This window comes from Heptranchias perlo, chromosome X, assembly GCF_035084215.1.
Source record: "Heptranchias perlo isolate sHepPer1 chromosome X, sHepPer1.hap1, whole genome shotgun sequence".
Taxonomy (NCBI): domain Eukaryota; kingdom Metazoa; phylum Chordata; class Chondrichthyes; order Hexanchiformes; family Hexanchidae; genus Heptranchias; species Heptranchias perlo.
The window spans coordinates 18,490,429-18,504,821 of record NC_090370.1 but is presented as its reverse complement, the minus strand read 5'-3'; positions in this window follow the sequence as shown (position 1 = coordinate 18,504,821).

The following is a 14,393-nucleotide window of genomic DNA, read 5'->3' as shown; positions in this document are numbered from 1 at the left end:
ACTCTCTGTTTCCTGTCACTTAGCCAATTCTGTATCCATGTTTCTACTGCCCCCTTTATTCCATGGGCTTCAATATTGATGACAAGCCTATTATGCGTCACTTTATCAAACACCCTTTGAAAGTCCATATACACCACATCAACTGCATTGCCCTCATCTACCCTCTCTGTTAACTCATCAAAAAACTCTATCAGGTTAGTTAAACACGATTTGCCTTTAACAAATCCATGCTGGCTTTCCCGAATCAATCCACACTTGTCCAAGTGACTGTTAATTCTGTCCTGGATTATTGTTTCTAAAAGTTTCCCCACCACTGAGGTTAAACTGACTGGCCTGTAGTTGCTGGGTTTATCCTTACACCCTTTTTTTGAACAAGGGTGTAATATTTGCAATTCTCCAGTCCTCTGGCACCACCCCCGTATCTAAGGATGTTTGGAAGATTATGGCCAGTACCTCCGCAATTTCCACCCTTACTTCCCTCAGGAACCAAGGATGCATCCCATCTGGACCTGGTGACTTATCTACTTTAAGTACAGCTAGCCTTTCTAGTACCTCTTCTTTATCAATTTTTAGCCCATCCAGTATCTCAACTATATCTTCCTTTACTGAGACTCTGGCAGCATCTTCTTCCTTGGTAAAGACAGATGCAAAGTACTCATTTAGTACCTCGGCCATCCCCTCTGCCTCCATGAGTAGATCTTCTTTATGGTCCCTAATCGGCCCCACCCCTCCTCTTACTACCCGTTTACTGTTTAGATGCCTGTAGAAGACTTTTGGATTCCCTTTTATGTTGGCCGCCAGTCTATTCTCATACTCTCTCTTTGCCCCTCTTACTTCCTTTTTCACTTCCCCTCTGAACTTTCTATATTCAGCCTGGTTCTCACTTGTGTTATCAACCTGACATCTGTCATACACCCCTTTTTTCTGCTTCATCTTACTCTCTATCTCTTTCATCATCCTTTACACTATTACTATCCCAGTCTATATTAGGATAATTGAAGTCCCCCCGTTATCACTACTCTATGGCTTTTGCACCTCTCTGTAATTTTCCTGCAAATTTGCTCCTCTATATCCTTCCCACTAGTTGGTGGCCTATAGAATACACCCAGTAGTGTAATGGCACCTCTTGTTTCTTAACTCTAACCAAATAGATTCTGTCCTTGACCCCTCCAGGACATCCTCTCTCTCCAGCACTGCAATATTCTCCTTAATCAATACTGCCACCTCCCCCCTCCTTTCTTTCCTTCCCTATCTTTCCTGAACACCTTGTATCCAGGAATATTTAGTACCCAATCCTGCCCTTTCTTGAGCCAGGTCTCTGTTATCTCCACAACATCATATTCCCATGTGGTTATTTGCGCCTGTAGCTCACCGACCTTATTACCATGCTCCGTGTGTTTACACACATGCACTGTAAACCTATCTTAGACCTTCTTGTACTCTCTCTTAGACTGGTCCCATCTAATACCGTACTATTTCTTACTCTAGTGCTATCTTTCTCCCCCGATCCTCTGTGCCCCTTGTTTCTCCTTTCCAATGCTACATCCTGTGCCCATCCCCCTGCCAAATTAGTTTAAACCCCCCCCCTCCCCACAGCACTAGTGAACCCCCCCGCGAGGACATTGGTCCCAGCTCCATTGAGGTGCAACCCGTCCGGCCTGTACAGGTCCCACCTCCCTCAGAATGGTCCCAATGCCCCAGGAATCTAAAGCCCTCCCTCCTGCACCATCTCTCCAGCCACGCATTCATCTGCTCTATCCTCCTATTTCTATACTCACTAGCGCGTGGGACCGGGAGTAATCCGGAGATTACTACCCTTGAGGTCCTGCTTATTAATCTCTTTCCTAGTTCCTTAAAATCTGCCTGCAGGAGCTCATCCCTCTTTCTCACTATGTCATTGGTACCGATATGGACCACGACCTCTGGCTGTTCACCCTCCCCCTCCAGAATGTTCTGCAGGTGCTCAGTGACATCCTTGACTCTGGCACCAGGGAGGCAACATACCATCCTGGGCTCACGTCTGCGGCCGCAGAAACGTCTGCCTGTTCCCCTAACTATTCAATCCCCTATCATTATTGCTCTCCTGACCTTTCTCCTCCCCCCATGTACAGCTGAGCCACCCATGGTGCTGTGGACTTGGCTCTGGCTGCATTCCCCAGAGGAACCCTCTCCCCCACCAGTATTATACTGGTTAGAGAGTGAGATGAACTACCTGCCTGGTCCTCCTTGTCTGTCTGGCGGACACCCAGTCCCTCGCTGCCTGCACTCTCTTAATCTGCGGGGTGACCACCTCCTGAAACGTGCTCTCCACGTAAATCTCAGCCTCGCGGATACACTGCAGTGACACCAGCCGCTGCTCGAGGTCCGAAACCCGGAGCTCGAGCTCCTCCAGCTGACGACACTTCCTGAAGCTGTGGTTGTCCAGGACATGGGAAACGTCCTGGAGTTCCCACATGGCACAGGCCGTGCATTCGAGAGGAGTGAGGTGCCATCCCTCGATTTATCAGATTACTAACTCAACTTAACAGAAATAAACTAAAGACTTTTAAAAAAAACACTCACCAGCTACTCACGAAACTCCTTCCCATGTTCTGACATCACTTTAGTTGTTTTACCTCGTGCCCTGACGCCCCTCGCTCTTTATCCTCTCTGCTGCTCCGCCCCTGAACTCCTTCAGGTCCACACTCCTTACCTTCATGCTCTCCGATTAAGGCCTACTCCCAAGGCCTCGCTCTTTATCCTCTCTGCTGCTCCGCCCCTGAACTCCTTCAGGTCCGCTGTTAAAGATCTCCATCAGGTCGCCCCTCAGTCTTCTCTTTTCTAGAGAAAAGAGCCCCAGCCTGTTCAATCTTTCCTGATAGGTATAACCTCTCTGAACTAGTATCATCCTTGTAACTCATTTTTGCACCTTCTCCAATGCATGTATATTCTTTTTATAATGATACCGGGACTAAAAGGGTTAAATTATGAGACTAGAAGATTAAGGGGTGATCTAATCGAGGGGTTTAAGATGATTAAAGGATTCGATAGGGTCGATAGAGAGAAACTATTTCCTCTGGTGGGGGGAGTCCAGAACAAGGGGGCAGAACCTTAAAATTAGAGCCAGGCCGTTCAGGGGTGATGTCGGGAAGCACTTCTTCACACAAAGGGGAGTGGGAATCTGGAACTCTCTCCCCCAAAAAGCTGTTGAGGCTGGGGGTCAATTGGAAATTTCAAAACTGAGATTGATTGATTTTTGTTCGGTGAGGGTATTATGGGTTACTGAACCAAGGCGGGTAAATGGAGTTAAGATACAGATCAGCCATGATCTCATTGAATGGCGGAACAGGCTCGAGGGGCTGAATGGCCTCCTCCTGTTCCTATGATCCAAAATGATGTCAGATAGACCCTATCAGACAAACCTTTCTCGATAGACAGGGTTGGGCAGGAGCTGGGAAAATCTCCGTGGGCAGAAACCCAGTGTGGAATCAATATGGTGGATCTTGCACCCAGTTGACTTGGTAAAGTTTCCAGCATCGGCCGAAATTGAATAATTTTAGCGGCTCTGAGCAGAATTCCCAGCTCCACCATGGAGTCCACCTCAGATCATCTCCATCTGCAAGATGGGCATGGTGGCACTGGAGAGAGGCAGCAAAGGGTTACCCATCTGGTACCAGGCGCAGGCCTTGGGCTGAATGGATGGGATGCTTCATGCCACTATGTATTTTTTGTCGTGAAGGGGAATGTTCGTGCTGGGTTAGTACATGGCGAATGGTCACTTCACCCTCATGGTCAGCCAGGCAAACTGAAATAATCTTTGAATGCACGCCTTAAAAATTACAATAGTTACTATATGCTCCCTCAATGGATATTTGTGAGCAGCATCTCTCTTAATTGTACAGAATGATAGAAAGTGTCTTTGCACCTCTTGATCCTTATCGTACAGACAGGAAGATGTGCTTCTGGGGCCTATCAAAGGGGAAATTGATAATTATACTTGACGCAAAAGTTAAAAGGTGACAATGACTAAATTGTTCCATGAACAGCAACGTGCAAGGATAATTGCTAGATTCTTGACAGAAGATGGCTCTCATTGCCTGTCAGAGCAGATTTGTGAGATAATGTGCAGAGAGGCCCACATCTCTGCTCCCGATCGCAAACTACAACCTTTCTTTTGCTTGACTTTTTAACATTTTGTTTGACTTTATATTTGGTGCTGGTCTGTACTTAGACGCTGTTAATGAAAGTTGTTAAAGACAATTTGTTCCTGTGACCTTGATGATCGAAGGTCGGGAACGGTAAGACTCTCATTGTTGGAGTTAACACAGGTATTGGACACCTGGGCCACACAGAGAGACCACAGGATGGGGGGGGGTTGAGTTCACACAAGAGAAAATCAGGCCGAGAGGGGATTTTACTGAGAGAATCAAGGCCCCGAAATTCGATCGTGCTCAAAAGCAGGGTCGCAGGGGGGAGGGGAGCACGGGGGGAGGGGAGTACGGGGGGAGGGGAGTACAGGGGGAGGGAGCATGGGGGGAGGGGAGTACAGGGGGAGGGAGCACAGAGGGAGGGGAGTACAGGGGGAGGGGAGTACAGGGGGAGGGAGCACGGGGGGAGGGGAGTACAGGGGGAGGGAGCACAGAGGGAGGGGAGTACAGGGGGAGGGGAGTACAGGGGGAGGGAGCACAGAGGGAGGGGAGTACAGGGGGAGGGGAGTACAGGGGGAGGGAGCATGGGGGGAGGGAGCATGGGGGGAGGGGAGTACAGGGGGAGGGAGCACAGAGGGAGGGGAGTACAGGGGGAGGGGAGTACAGGGGGAGGGAGCATGGGGGGAGGGGAGTACAGGGGGAGGGAGCACGGGGGGAGGGAGCATGGGGGGAGGGGAGTACAGGGGGAGGGAGCACAGAGGGAGGGGAGTACAGGGGGAGGGGAGTACAGGGGGAGGGAGCATGGGGGGAGGGGAGTACAGGGGGAGGGAGCACAGAGGGAGGGGAGTACAGGGGGAGGGGAGTACAGCGGGAGGGAGCATGGGGGGAGGGGAGTACAGGGGGAGGGAGCACGGGGGGAGGGAGCACGGGGGGAGGGAGCACAGGGGAGGGGAGTACAGGGGGAGGGAGCACGGGGGGAGGGGGAGTACAGGGGGAGGGAGCACAGAGGGAGGGGAGTACAGGGGGAGGGAGCACGGGGGGAGGGAGCACAGGGGGAGGGGAGTACAGGGGGAGGGAGCACAGGGGGAGGGGAGTACAGGGGGAGGGAGCACAGGGGGAGGGGAGTAAAGGGGGAGGGAGTACAGGGGAGGGAGCACAGGGGGAGGGGAGTACAGGGGGAGGGAGCACAGGGGGAGGGGAGTACAGGGGGAGGGAACACAGGGGGATGGGAGTACAGGGGGAGGGAGCACAGGGGGAGGGGAGTACAGGGGGAGGGAGCACAGGGGGAGGGGGAGTACAGGGGGAGGGAGCACAGGGGAGGGGAATACAGGGGGAGGGAGCACAGGGGGAGGGGAGTACGGGGGGAGGGGAGCACGGGGGAGGGGAGTACAGGGGGAGGGGAGCACGGGGTGAGGGGAGCACAGGGGGAGGGGAGTACAGGGGGAGGGGAGCACAGGGGAGGGAGCACAGGGGGAGGGGAGGACAGGGGGAGGGGAGGACAGGGGGAGGGGAGCACGGGGGAGGGGAGCACAGTGGGAGGGAGGACAGGGGGAGGGAGGACAGGCGGAGGGAGGACAGGCGGAGGGAGGACAGGGGGAGGGAGGACAGGGGGGAGGGAGGACAGGGGGAGGGGGAGCACGGGGGGAGGGAGCACGGGGGGAGGGAGGACAGGGGGAGGGGAGCACAGGGGGAGGGGAGCACAGGGTGAGGGAGGACAGGGGGAGGGAGCACAGTGGGAGGGAGGACAGGGGGAGGGGAGCACAGGGGGAGGGGAGCACGGGGGGAGGGGAGCACAGTGGGAGGGAGGACAGGGGGAGGGGAGCACGGGGGGAGGGGAGCATAGGGGGAGGGGTGCACGGGGGGGAGGGGAGCACGGGGGGAGGGAGCACGGGGGGAGGGAGCACGGGGGCAGGGAGGACAGGGGGAGGGAGGACAGGCGGAGGGAGGACAGGGGGAGGGAGGACAGGGGGAGGGAGCACGCGGGAGGGAGCACGGGGGGAGGGGAGCACGGGGGGAGGGAGGACAGGGGGAGGGGAGCACGGGGGAGGGGTGCACAGGGGGAGGGGAGCACGGGGGGAGGGGAGGACAGGGGGAGGGGAGCACGGGGGGAGGGGAGGACAGGGGGAGGGGAGCACGGGGGAGGGGAGCACAGGGGGAGGGAGGACAGGGGGAGGGAGGACAGGGGGAGGGAGGACAGGGGGAGGGAGGACAGGGGGAGGGAGCACACGGGAGGGAGCACGGGGGGAGGGGTGCACGGGGGAGGGAGCACGTGGGAGGGGTGCACGGGGGGAGGGGAGGACAGGGGGAGGGGAGCACGGGGGGAGGGAGGACAGGGGGAGGGAGGACAGGGGGGGGGAGGACAGGGGGAGGGAGGACAGGCGGAGGGAGGACAGGGGGAGGGAGGACAGGGGAGGGAGCACGGGGGAGAGGAGCACGGGGGGAGGGGTGCACGGGGGGAGGGGAGGACAGGGGGAGGGGAGCACGGGGGGAGGGGAGGGACAGGGGGAGGGAGGACAGGCGGAGGGAGGACAGGGGGAGGGAGGACAGGGGGAGGAGCACGGGGGAGGGAGGACAGGGGGAGGGAGGACAGGGGAGGGAGGACAGGCGGAGGGAGGACAGGGGGAGGGAGGACAGGGGGAGGGAGGACAGGGGGAGGGAGCACGGGGGAGGGGAGCACGGGGGGAGGGGAGGACAGGGGGAGGGGAGCACGGGGGGAGGGAGCACAGGGGGAGGGGAGTACAGGGGGAGGGGAGTACAGGGGGAGGGAGCATGGGGGAGGGGAGTACAGGGGGAGGGAGCACGGGGGGAGGGAGCACAGGGGGGAGGGGAGTACAGGGGGAGGGAGCACAGAGGGAGGGGAGTACAGGGGGAGGGGAGTACAGGGGGAGGGAGCACGGGGGAAGGGAGCATGGGGGGAGGGGAGTACAGGGGGAGGGAGCACAGAGGGAGGGGAGTACAGGGGGAGGGAGCATGGGGGGAGGGGAGTACAGGGGGAGGGGAGTACAGGGGGAGGGAGCATGGGGGGAGGGGAGTACAGGGGGAGGGGAATACAGGGGGAGGGAGCACAGGGGGAGGGGGGCAACGGGGGGAGGGAGCACGGGGGGAGGGGAGTACAGGGGGAGGGGAGCACAGGGGGAGGGAGCACAGGGGGAGGGGAGCACAGGGGGAGGGGAGGACAGGGGGAGGGGAGTACAGGGGGAGGGGAATACAGGGGGAGGGAGCACAGGGGGAGGGGAGTACAGGGGGAGGGGAATACAGGGGGAGGGAGCACAGGGGGAGGGGAGTACAGGGGGAGGGAGCACAGGGGGAGGGGGCACGGGGGGAGGGAGCACGGGGGGAGGGGAGTACAGGGGGAGGGGAGCACAGGGGGAGGGGAGCACAGGGGGAGGGGAGGACAGGGGGAGGGGAGCACGGGGGAGGGGAGCACAGTGGGAGGGAGGACAGGGGGAGGGAGGACAGGCGGAGGGAGGACAGGGGGAGGGGAGCACGGGGGGAGGGGAGCACGGGGGGAGGGAGCACAGGGGGAGGGGAGCACAGGGGGAGGGGAGCACAGTGGGAGGGAGCACGGGGGGAGGGGAGCACGGGGGGAGGGGAGCACGGGGGGAGGGAGCACAGGGGGAGGGGAGCACAGGGGGAGGGGAGCACAGGGTAAGGGAGGACAGGGGGAGGGGAGCACAGTGGGAGGGAGGACAGGGGGAGGGGAGCACGGGGGGAGGGGAGCACGGGGGGAGGGGAGCACGGGGGGAGGGGAGCACGGGGGGAGGGGAGCACGTGGCGAGTGAGCACAGTGGGAGGGAGGACAGGGGGAGGGGAGCACGGGGGGAGGGGAGCACGGGGGGAGGGGAGCACGGGGGGAGGGGAGCACAGTGGGAGGGAGGACAGGGGGAGGGAGGACAGGGGGAGGGGAGCACGGGGGGAGGGGAGCACGGGGGGAGGGAGCACGGGGGGAGGGGAGCTCGGGGGGAGGGGAGCACGGGGGGAGGGGAGCACGGGGGGAGGGGAGCACGGGGGGAGGGAGCACGGGGGGAGGGAGCACGGGGGGAGGGAGGACAGGGGGAGGGAGGACAGGGGGAGGGAGCACGCGGGAGGGAGCACGGGGGGAGGGAGGACAGGGGGAGGGAGGACAGGGGGAGGGAGCACGCGGGAGGGAGCACGGGGGGAGGGGTGCACGGGGGGAGGGAGCACGTGGGAGGGGAGCACGGGGGGAGGGGAGGACAGGGGGAGGGGAGCACGGGGGGAGGGAGGACAGGGGGAGGGAGGACAGGGGGGGGGAGGACAGGGGGAGGGAGGACAGGGGGAGGGAGGACAGGGGGAGGGAGGACAGGGGGAGGGAGGACAGGGGGAGGGAGCACGGGGGAGGGGAGCACGGGGGGAGGGGTGCACGGGGGGAGGGGAGGACAGGGGGTGGGGAGCACGGGGGAGGGGAGCACAGGGGGAGGGAGGACAGGGGGAGGGAGGACAGGGGGAGGGAGGACAAGGGGAGGGAGGACAGGGGGAGGGAGGACAGGGGGAGGGGAGCACGGAGGGAGGGGAGCACGGGGGGAGGGGAGCACGGGGGGAGGGGAGCACGGGGGGAGGGAGAGTATAGAAGATTAAGGGGTGAACTAATTGAGGTGTTTAAGATGATTGAAGGATTTGATAGGGTCGATAGAGAGAAACTATTTCCTCTGGTGGGGGGAGTCCAGAACAAGGGGGCAGAACCTTAAAATTCGAGCTCGGCCGTTCAGGGGTGATGTCAGGAAGCACTTCTTCACACAAAGGGGAGTGGGAATCTGGAACTCTCTCCCCCAAAAAGCTGTCAATTGAAAATTTCAACACTGAGCTGGAATGATTTTTGTTCGGTCAGGGCATTATGGGTTACTGAACCAAGGCGGGCAAATGTGGAGTTAAGATCGAGGATCAGTCATGATCTAATTGAATTCTGGAACAGGCTCGAGGGGCTGAATGTCCCACTCCTGTTTCGAGCCTGCTCCACCATTCAATATGATCATGGCTGATCCTCTATCTCAATACCATATTCCCGCTCTCTCCCCATACCCCTTGATGTCTTTTGTGTCTAGAAACCTATCCAGCTCCTTCTTAAATATATTTAGTGAATTGGCCTCCACTGCCTTCTGTGGTAGAGAATTCCACAGGTTCACCACCCTCTGAGTGAAGAAATTTCTCCTCATCTCAGTCCTAAATGTCCTACCCTGTATCCTGAGACTGTGGCGCAGGGGTTGGGGGGCAGGGGGCAGGGGGCAGGGGGTGTTGGGAGATGCACTGCTCGTGCCTGTTGGTGTTGTCCCAGACGGTATGTAATATTCGTACGACCTGCCCATTATCATCACTCAGATGTGTATCCAGCCCTACCTGGTCTATTCATTGTTTTCATTAGCTGCACAACTGTTTGCGGGGGTCAGATATTGGGGGTATTTGACGCCACTTAAGTGGGAGGTGCTCTCTGGCTACGAACATCAGGGGAAAAGTTCTGAACGGAGAAATAGCTGGAACAAGTACTGACAGCCACCAAGGTTCTCCGATGCAGCCTTGGAGGCCTTGGTGCAGACGGTGGACAGTAGGAGGGAGATCCTGTGACCCCTCCCCCCGGGGGGGCGGGAAGATCTCCAGACATCAACCATTGGGGAGAGGTGGCAGAACAAGCGAATGCTGGGAGCTTAGGTCCCAGGACATGGCTGCAATGAGAGAAAAAGTTCAACGACCCCACCAGAGTTGTCAAGGTAAGAATCCTGCTCACTTATTCTCCACTCACACCGTCACCACCCCAGCCTCACTACTCACAATACTCCCCTCCCCCGGAGGGCATCTACCGTGAAATAGTGGGGCATACACCAGAAAATACTACGGCACACACCAAGAAATACGAGGGCATCTTACAGGAAATACAGGGGCATACACCAGGAAATACTAGGGCACACACCAGGAAATACTAGGGCATCTGACAGGAAATACAGGGGCATACACCAGGAAATACTAGGGAACACAACAGGAAATACTAGGGCATCTTACAGGAAATACAGGGGCATACACCAGGAAATACTAGGGCACACACCAGGAAATACTAGGGCATCTTACAGGAAATACAGGGGCATACACCAGGAAATACTAGGGCACACACCAGGAAATACTAGGGCATCTTACAGGAAATACAGGGGCATACACCAGGAAATACTAGGGCACACACCAGGAAATACTAGGGCATCTTACAGGAAATACAGGGGCATACACCAGGAAATACTAGGGCACAAACCAGGAAATACTAGGGCATCTTACAGGAAATAAAGGGCATACACCAGGAAATACTAGGGCATACACCAGAAAAAATGAGGGCATACACCAGGAAATACTGGGGCATCTACCAGGAAATACTAGGGCACACACCAGAAAACATTAGGGCACACAACAGGAAACACTAGGGCAAACACCAGGAAATACTAGGGCATACACCAGGAAATACTAGAGTATACACCAGGAAATACTGGGGCATACACCAGGAAATACTGGGTCATACACCAGGAAATATGAGGGAATACACCAGGAAATACTGGGGCATACACCAGGAAATACGAGAGTATACACCAGGAAATACTGGGGCATACACCAGGAAATACTGGGTCATACACCAGGAAATACGAGGGCATACACCAGGAAATAGTGGGGCAGACACCAGGAAATACTGGGGCATACACCAGGAAATACTGGCGCATCCACCAGGAAAAACGAGGGCATACACAAGGAAATACTGGGGCACCAACGAGGAAATACTAGGGCATACACCAGGAAATACTGGGGCATACACCAGGAAATACTGGCGCATCTACCAGGAAAAACAAGGGCATACACCAGGAAATACTGGGGCACCTACCAGGAAATACTGGCGCATACACCAGGAAATACTAGGGCATACACCAGGAAATACTAGGGCAGACAGCAGGAAATACTAGGGCACACACCAGGAAATACTGGGGCATACACCAGGAAATACTAGGGCATACACCAGGAAATACTGGGGTATACACCAGGAAATACCAGGGCTTACACCAGGAAATACTGGGGCACACACCAGGAAATACCAGGGCATAAATCAGGAAATACTAGGGCATACATCAGGAAATACTGGGGCATACAGCAGGAAATACTAGGGCATACAGCAGGAAATACTAGGGCATACAGCAGGAAATACCAGGGCATACACCAGGAAATACTAGGGCACACACCAGGAATTACCAGGGCATACACCAGGAAATACTGGGGCATACACCAGGAAATACTAGGGCACACACCAGGAAATATGAGGGCACACACCAGGAAATACTGGGGCATACACCAGGAAATACTGGGGCACACACCAGGAAATAATAGGGCATACACCAGGAAATACTGGGGCATACATCAGGAAACAATTTGGCATACACCAGGAAATACTGGGGCACACAGGTGGAAATACTAGGGCATACACCAGGAAATACTGGGGCATACACCAGGAAATACTGGGGCATACACCAGGAAATAATAGGGCATACACCAGGAAATACTGTGGCATACACAAGGAAACAATGGGGCATACACCAGGAAATACTGGGGCACACACGAGGAAATACTAAGGCATAAACCAGGAAATACTAGGGCATACACCAGGAAATACTAGGGCATACACCAGGAAATGCTCGGGCATACACCAGGAAATACTAGGGCATACACCAGGAAATATTAGGGCATACACCAGGAAATACTGGGGCATATACCAGGAAATACTAGGGCAGACACCACGAAATACTGGGGCATACAGCAGGAAATACCAGGGCAGACACCAGGAAATACTAGGGCATACACCAGGAAATACTAGGGCGCACACCTGGAAATACTGGGGCATACACCAGGAAATACTAGGGCATACACCAGGAAATACTGGGGCATACAACAGGAAATACTGGCGCATCTACCAGGAAATAGTGGGGCATACACCAGGAAATACTAGGGCATACACCAGGAAATACTAGGGCATACACCAGGAAATACTAGGGCACCTAGCAGGAAATACTAGGGCAGACACCAGGAAATACTACGGCATACAGCAGGAAATACCGGGGCATACACCAGGAAATACTGGGGCATACACCAGGAAATACTGGGGCATACACCAGGAAATACTAGGGCCTACACCAGGAAATACTAGGGCCTACACCAGGAAATACTGGGGCAAACACCAGGAAATACTAGGGCCTACAGCAGGAAATACTAGGGCATACACCAGGAAATACTGGGGCACACATCAGGAAATACTGGGGCATACACCAGGAAATACTAGGGCCTACACCAGGAAATACGAGGGCATACACCAGGAAATACTAGGGCCTACACCAGGAAATACTAGGGCATACACCAGGAAATACTGGGGCATAAACCAGGAAATACTGGGGCACACACCAGGAAATACTAGGGCATACACCAGGAAATACTGGGGCATACAACAGGAAATACTGGGGCACACACCAGGAAATACTAGGGCATACACCAGGAAATACTGGGGCATACACCAGGAAATACTAGGGCATACACCAGGAAATATTAGGGCACACACCAGGAAATACTAGGGCATACACCAGGAAATACTGGGGCATACACCAGTAAATACTAGGGCATACACCAGGAAATACTGGCGCATCTACCAGGAAAAACAAGGGCATACACCAGGAAATACTGGGGCACCTACCAGGAAATACTGGGGCATACACCAGGAAATACTAGGGCATACACCAGGAAATACTAGGGCAGACAGCAGGAAATACTAGGGCATACACCAGGAAATACTGGGGCATACACCAGGAAATACGAGGGCATACACCAGGAAATACCAGGGCTTACACCAGGAAATACTGGGGCACACACCAGGAAATACCAGGGCATAAAGCAGGAAATACTAGGGCATACATCAGGAAATACTGGGGCATACAGCAGGAAATACCAGGGCATACACCAGGAAATACTAGGGCATACACCAGGAAATACCAGGGCATACACCAGGAAATACTGGGGCATACACCAGGAAATACTAGGGCACACACCAGGAAATACGAGGGCACACACCAAGAAATACTGGGGCATACACCAGGAAATACTGGGGCACCCACCAGGAAATAATAGGGCATACACCAGGAAATACTGGGGCATACATCAGGAAACAATTTGGCATACACCAGGAAATACTGGGGCACACAGGTGGAAATACTAGGGCATACACCAGGAAATACTAGGGCATACACCAGGAAATACTGGGGCATAAACCAGGAAATACTGGGGCACACACCAGGAAATACTAGGGCATACACCAGGAAATACTGGGGCATACACCAGGAAATACTGGGGCACACACCAGGAAATACTAGGGCATACACCAGGAAATACTGGGGCATACACCAGGAAATACTAGGGCATACACCAGGAAATATTAGGGCACACACCAGGAAATACTAGGGCATACACCAGGAAATACTGGGGCATACACCAGGAAATACTAGGGCATACACCAGGAAATACTGGCGCATCTACCAGGAAAAACAAGGGCATACACCAGGAAATACTGGGGCACCTACCAGGAAATACTGGCGCATACACCAGGAAATACTAGGGCATACAGCAGGAAATACTAGGGCATACACCAGGAAATACTGGGGCATACACCAGGAAATACTAGGGCATACACCAGGAAATACCAGGGCTTACACCAGGAAATACTGGGGCACACACCAGGAAATACCAGGGCATAAAGCAGGAAATACTAGGGCATACATCAGGAAATACTGGGGCATACAGCAGGAAATACTAGGGCATACAGCAGGAAATACTAGGGCATACAGCAGGAAATACTAGGGCACACACCAGGAAATACCAGGGCACACACCAGGAAATACTAGGGCACACACCAGGAAATACCGGGGCACACACCAGGAAATACTGGGGCATACACCAGGAAATACTAGGGCACACACCAGGAAATACGAGGGCACACACCAGGAAATACTGGGGCATACACCAGGAAATACTGGGGCACACACCAGGAAATAATAGGGCATACACCAGGAAATACTGGGGCATACATCAGGAAACAATTTGGCATACACCAGGAAATACTGGGGCACACAGGTGGAAATACTAGGGCATACACCAGGAAATACTGGGGTATACACCAGGAAATACTGGGGCATGCACCAGGAAATACTGGGGCATACACCAGGAAATAATAGGGCATACACCAGGAAATACTGG